Here is a 7514-nt window from a genome sequence, read left to right as displayed (position 1 = left end):
ATGATTGACGTAAGTAGGAGTTCAGGATCACTTCTTGATCATTGCTAGCTTCACGATCGTTCCATTTGCTCTCTTCTGGCTCTTATTTGCGTATTTTAGCTACCATATCATGCTTAATCGCTGCTGCAACCTCACCACTTTAACCCTTCCTTTCCCATTAAGCTTTGCTAGTCTTGATACCCATGGTAATGGGATTGCTGAGTCCTCGTGGCTCACAGATTACTACAACAACAGTTGCAGGTACAGGTTATGCAATGATCATGACGCGAGAGCGATGTTTGCTTGTTTTGGAGTGCTTCTTCTGCTTCTTCTTTGATCAGGGGATAGGTTCCAGGTCGGCAGCCTGGGCTAGCAGGGTGGATGTCATTTGAGCTTCTGTTTGTGTTTCATCCGTAGTCGGATGTTGATGTTGTGTATGATGTATTGTTGTATTCGTGTGGCATTGTATGCCTTTTGTATGTATCCCCATCTATTTATGTAATGTTGATGTAATGATATCCACCTTGCAAAAGCGTTTCAATATGCGGTTCTATCCTTGGTGGGACCTTCGAGTCTCTTTAGGATAGTATCACATATTGGGCGTGACAAGTTGGTAATCAGAGCCTCGACCGACCATAGGAGCCCCCTTGATTGTTGGCCGTTGTTGAGTCTAGAAGAAAACTATTTTTGAGTCTTAGGATTATATATACTGGGGAGTAGGATTTTTTTTACTCCTCAGCCCGTTCGTCGCTCTGGTGAGGTCTCCTGACGTAGATGTTTTGACTTTCCTCTCCTCAAATTTCACAAAAAAAAAATTAGGATCACGCGGGTATCTTGGAATCGTTCCGATGGTTTTGTGACGAGAACATTGTTCTTGGTGCCTCCTGTCTTTTATGTGGCAGTGACCCAGGGAGTTGAGCTCCGAGGTGTTGTCGTCACAATTTTATCATTGCAGTTCTGGAATACCTGAGTTTTGTCGACATCGAAAATCTCTTTTATGCAGTTGTTGGTGAGATAACCTCGACGCCACCTAGTACTGGGGAGTTCGGGAGTATTTCCATAACTCGTATAACGGATGCTTTTCGAAGGTTGAGGTACACGATCTCCAGAGTTTTCTTGGTTATGTGTTGACGGATGGATACAACTGGATGTAGGGATTGTTAGTTTGGGTGAGATATATTGCTTCCCCTGTATCCCCAACACCAGATTGCATAACCAGAAAGTTCCGGGAGTTTTATAGGTGGGAATTCAAGTAGCTCCTAGAATATCTTTCCGACAGATGCATGATATGGGATTGGGTAAATCTCTATCATATGTATTTGTTCCGGTTTATTTCTGCAAGCCAATCCTTTGTTTTGTTTTGAGTTGTGGTATTTGAGTTGCTTCAATGTCAAGTGTTAATTCCATACCTTTTATAAATGGTGTTCTCATATTTCTATGGGAGTACTAATCCTTTTGATCATCGAAATGGTCATGTCAACTCTTTTTCAACTGGTGTGTTTCTCTTCAAGTGGATCCGATCATTTTCAACATCCGCAAGATCAACTCTAAGTTTTCTCACCGGTGTTTGTTTCATCTGTCCCAAGTTACCTTTGTTTTCCCACCCTACCACCCTTTTTCTTCAAGGACTCAGATTTCTTAATCATGTATCCTTTCATTTGTGGGAAGTCTCTTCATTCTTTTCTTTCAATGTTCTTATCCGGTGATTTCCCATGAATATGCTCAACAGTTTCAAGTTCATCATCCTGCATTGTTGTTTCTTCTCCGGTGGATCCAATTCAAGCTTTCGATATTCATCATATTTCCTTTCCTCATTTCTAATGCTTTCTCATGCCGATGCACCTCTTAATCATTCACTTCTTCCTATTCATTTGTTCTGGAGTGCTGAAGATATCTCACAAGACTTGTGTTTCCATTCTCAATCCGTTCAAGATATCTCGAGATTGTTATCTCATTCAAGCAATTTAATTATACCGGTGCAATCTTTATTTCAAGCAATCCTTCAACGATGTTTTTTTCGAGTGGGCCCTAACCCACAGGTCTTTTCCCAGGATCTTACCTGACTCTTCTAATTTTCCCGGAGCCACTCCCAAAGTCTTTCGAAGTTTGACATAATAATGAATTTTCATCAGTCATATTCCTTCTCCAAGATCGCTTTCAGAATATTTTCATCGTTGGTTCATCATTTCTATTCTTCTTTGTTCCGGAGTATCTCAACAATTCATGGTGGTGTTTCTCGTCGTCATTCTCGAATTTTGAAGACCGAAGAAGAATTCCTCTTCAATCCATACCCGTTCTTCCAAAGATGCATAGTTTAAGTTTGATGCCATCCTCTCATAATTGTTTTTGATTGTGACAATTCTTTTCACCCATCCGGAGCAATTCAAGAGTCTTTTCAGATTAATTCTCCGTAGCCCATCATCTCAGAATTATTCTTTCTCAGATTTCAACTCTCGTTCTCGAATCTTCCAATGCATCATTCAAATATCCTCTAATCAGTCCATGCTCTCTTCGTTCTCATGTATCTAAATACCCTCAAGTATCTTCATTCGTTTTCCAATTCTTCTCGGTGAATTGTGCCTTTGCTACTTTCATTTTCAATTCTTATGGTGGTTCATTCAAGATTTCACTTCCTTCGTTATCATATCAAATATTCATTGTTTCCAAATCCCACTGGTGGTTCCATCTATACCTTCTCAAGTTTGCGCTATATCTTTCTTAATCCTTTTTCAATGGGAATAAGTAGTATGCCAAATCCGTTGCTTATCATCAATTAAATTTGATGAAGGATAAGCATACAATAAATCTTATTCTTATTTCCTCGAGGTGACTCAATTCTTTTTACGGAGATTATTCGTGATGAATAAATTATTGATTACAAGTGATTCATCTTTCTTTCCGAAGTTGGTCATCATATCACATTCTCGGTTCGAGAGGCTTCATCTTTCTTTTCGGAGTTCCAAGCTCTCTCAATTATCTCGTCGCTAAGCTCCATCTAAATCATTGCAAGGGTTCACCTTGTGTTTTCAACCTCTCTTTCTTTCTATCATCCTTTTATTACTGGAGTTCTTCATGGAGGCTCTACATGGTGGTTCATCAAGGATTCTCTTCATTCTTCAATTGTTCTTCAAGACTTCTCTCGAGGTGATGATCCGCCAAGCTATACTCAAAATTAAACATGGTGCTCAACACATGTTTTGTTTTGAAGCGTTCAAGTATTCTTCTTCTTGCATTTCAAAGTGCAATTCCTTCTACAATATCTTTTGAGGTGGTGTTATGTCACTCTTGACAATTTCCCTTTGTGATTCAAGTTTTCAAGAATGAGATATTTTAAATCCATCATTTTCTCTTCGTTCAGGAGATCGTTACAACCTATCAATCCCTTCATTGGAGTTATCTTGGTATAGATTTCACCTAAAGTCTTCCCTAAGGAATATTGCTAATTATGGTGCTATCAATGATCCGAGTTTTCTCCTATTCTCTCGGCGAAAGAAGTTATCATCTCTTCTTTGATCTCAACCAAGCAATTGTTTTTCGTTAGTGGCAGAATTTCACCTCAAGTGTTGAGATGTTTCCATAAGCCCGCTACAAGCTTATTCGTTTCGTTGTTGATTTTCCAACAACTCTGTTCAATCCTTCTTTGCAAGGATGCTTTCCAAGTTCTTTTCTGGCAGAAGTTGGCATTTTCTTCTCCATTCCTTTCTTCCAATGATCTATCTTCTATTCTTTCTTCTGGAGCCATGGTGATGTTGCTCTCTTCACTCATCATCTCGAATTGTGAGGATCGTGTTCTTTTCATGCTTATCCATTTAACTGGAGTGTTGTGTTCTCATTCAAGTTCTTTCATCTTATCAAGTTTTGCCTCTCTTTTCAACTGGCTTGTTGTCTGTAATCCTTCTTACCCCTTGGGCCATTCTTTCAATAGTTCCGGAGGCAGTGTGTTGTTGATCTCATCAAGTATCCTCTCATCTTTTCAAGTTCATGTTCAATTCCTTCCATTTACAGTCGGAGTGCTGTCCAAATTATATCATTATTGTTCATTCTTATCTCGTTTCAACCAGAGTGGTTTCAATTCCTTCTTGTCCATTAAACTCTTGATTCATGTCTTTGCAACCTTCAAGTTCTCGTAATGTTCCTTGTTCCTCTTCTCTAACGGATTTTTTGTAATCTTGGTCATCTCTGCTGTTTTGTTTCTTTCAATTTGTTCAACCTCTCAAGGTTCGTGGTTTCACTCGTTTGTCGAAGAAGCAACTTAGTTTTACCTCTTCTCTTCCTCTTCCTTTTCTCTCCGGTGCCATCCAAGATCTCGGGACGAGATCCTCTCGTAGTGGTGGAGTGTTGTAACGCCCCAGATACAACTTTCCATATTCGTAACTCCAACTCTTGCCTTTTCCGGAGATGCGATATGTTATTTCCTCCGTGGTTGGGTTTTTGCCTTTCGTTTTGCATTTTGTTTCATGTCATGCATTTCATTATCGCATGATTCGCATTGCATCGACACTCGTTGCCGTCATTGTTTTTAAAACTTGGATCCGCTTCGTAGTTGCTGCATCCCCCCTTGCTTTGGTCGACCATTCTGAGACCAACCAGATTTTGTTTCTCTCTTGCCTGGCTTTCCTAACCTCTCTGCACATCTCGCAAAGCCCTCGCATGCGTGTCCGAAAACTTCTCCCAAACCAGAACCGGTCGGTCGTTACCGATGGATCCGGATCATCCCCAAACATCTATATAACATCTCCGTTTTCTTATTTGGACTTCCCAAGCCTACTTTATCTCGACCGTCCGATTTCGATCGGATGATCCAAACTCCCTTCTTTCCCTATATATATAGAGACCCCAACCCTAAAATTTTGGATCAATGTCCCATCCTTCCATGTCCGCCGCTGCCACTATTCTCTCGGGATCCCTCCCGATCCACCTCGTCTTCAGCCACCCACCAACCAGAGCATCGCCCGATCCTCTTTGTCCCATCCATCTCCGATCCAACCAGCCACTCCTCTTGATCCACCAACCACAGCGCCTGCAGCCTCCTCATGTCGTCCCTGCCATCCACCAGTAGCAGCAGGCCCGAGGCCCTCCTCCCGCTCGTCTCCGATACCGGCAGCCGCGCTGCTCCTGTCAGGACCCCGATCCTAAGTCACACCGATCTAGCATGTAACACGTCATATCACTTTGCGGCCTCACACACGGTATTCCCACGGGTGCCACCTTACCTGGCCCGGGACCGTTTGCGCCTTTTGGCTCACGTATATGATAGTGTCGCTAGCATCCATATGACAAAGAACCCGGACTGACATGGCTAGTCGTGAACCCAAAGTGGCACTAAGTTACAGGGACAGGCATCCATGACCCAGCATCGAACGTGTCGGTCATCAGCGAGTGAATCCAGGCTGTAGCACTAGGCTAGCAGGACTCCGGTGAACCGGGCTGTAGCGGGCTAACAGGACTCCGGTATTCATCGCGTGACATTTCCCTGAAGGGACAGACACAGGAACGAAGAAGGACACATGCCGGCCAGCCTAAGTGTTCCGGAGCAGTAGCAAGCTACCATGGCTCAGTGGAAACACTAGGAGACATTTCCCGGTAAGAGAGGCTACTAAGGATAAACAACTAGATAGCCAGATCCCACACATACCAAGCATTTCAATAACATACACACAATATGCTCGATATGTGCAAATACAACATGGCATCACAAAATGACTCTACAACTCAAGCATTTTATTCAATAGGCTCCGAGGAGCGAGATATTACAATCATGGGTCTCATGACCCAACATTCAGAGCAAACAAGTCAAGCACAAGCGGAAGCTTAACATGTCTGAGTACAGACATCTACAAATGAAAAAGGCTAAGAAGCCTGATTATCTACCATATCCTGCCGAGGCACAAGATCGTAGCTGAGGTAACAAGCTAAACGTCGAAGTCCATGTGGAACTACTAGTGAGACTGAAGTCTCTCTGCAAAACATAAAATAGGCAAACGTGAGTACAAATGTACCCAGCAAGACTTACATCAGAACTAACTACATATGCATCATTATCAACAAAGGGATGGTGGGGGTTTAACTGCAGCAAGCCAGCTTTGACTCGGTGGCTATCCTGAACTATGACTGCAAGTAACTCTTTTGAGGTGGCGCACACGAGTCCACATATTCACCATATCAATACACCACTATGGATCCGCTCCCATCTCCCTACGAGAACGCCATCCATAGCACTCACGCTTATCTTGTGTATTTTAGAGTATCCACTTTCACTTGTCTATGAACTATGCAAGGGGTCCAAGTTTCCATATCCAAGGAATCCGGCTATTCGAATAGATAGTGATAACCCTGCAGGGGTGTACTTCTTCACACACGCTCTCGCCACTTATCGCCCTGTACACGTCATGTACCTCGGCAACCTTCAAGCAGAAGCCGGGCGAGGGAGTCGGCCACGACCTGACTAACCATACAAGTCTCTCGTCCAGGTTTATCGCCTATTCGGGTTCCATCCGCAAGGAGATCCGGCCGGGGTGTCGCTCACGGCCCCAAACGATGTGTGCAGGGTTCCCAAGTCCACCATCCGGGTGCCACTTGGTACACCGGGCCACTGTGCCTAGTCTGTCCCAAGCCCACCTGTACCGGGTGCCACTTGGTAGACTACTAACACTAACTACAAACACCAGAAACTAGTTGCAACTCCTGGACAGAGATCATGTTGATTAATAAGTCGAGAGGGGTCGAGTTACCAGAACCCAATGTGTGGTAGTAACTGGTCATGGATCACAAACACAGAACTTAGTTCCTGAAGATGGCTGCAATGAGACAACCCACCATGTACTCCTACATGGCCTCTCACCGCTACCTTTACCAAATCGTGTTCACACACTTAGCTCTCAACGGTAGGACATGTTCACACACGTCTGATTCATCCCCGATGAATCAGACCTGACTCAACTCTAAGCAGTAGCAGGCATGACAAACAAGCATGAATGAGTAGGCACAACAGGGCTCAAACAACTCCTACTCATGCTAGTGGGTTTCATCTATTTACTGTGGCAATGACAGGTCATGCAGAGGATAAAGGGGTTCAACTACCGCAGCATGTAACAGTTGAATCGGTGTTGTCCTAATGCAGTAAAAGAGAGCAGGAGCGAGAGAGTGGGATTGTATCGGAATGAACAAGGAGGTTTTGCTTGCCTGGCACTTCTGAAGATAGCATTGAGTCTTCATCAGTGTCAACGATCACATCATCGGCACAACGTCTATCGAGGGGGAACAACACCGGCAAACACAGAAGAAACACGATCAATGCAATGCACGATATGATGCATGCTATGACATGGCAATATGAATGTGTTTTGGGCTAATGCACCTAGCTATGATTTAAATGAAGTTGGTTTGAATACATGATTCAAATTCCAACTCCATATATGATTATTTAAATGCCCTTTATTTGTTTTGTCCAAAACAGAGGACAAACATTGTTCAAACATGCATGAAAATGGTACGGGTGGATTCCTTGAATTTTTCTGATAATTTTTCATATATAA

Source organism: Triticum dicoccoides, chromosome 2B, assembly GCF_002162155.2.
Source record: "Triticum dicoccoides isolate Atlit2015 ecotype Zavitan chromosome 2B, WEW_v2.0, whole genome shotgun sequence".
NCBI classification, from domain to species: Eukaryota; Viridiplantae; Streptophyta; class Magnoliopsida; order Poales; family Poaceae; genus Triticum; species Triticum dicoccoides.
The sequence above is the reverse complement of the archived record's forward strand: the minus strand, read 5'-3'. Positions refer to the sequence as shown.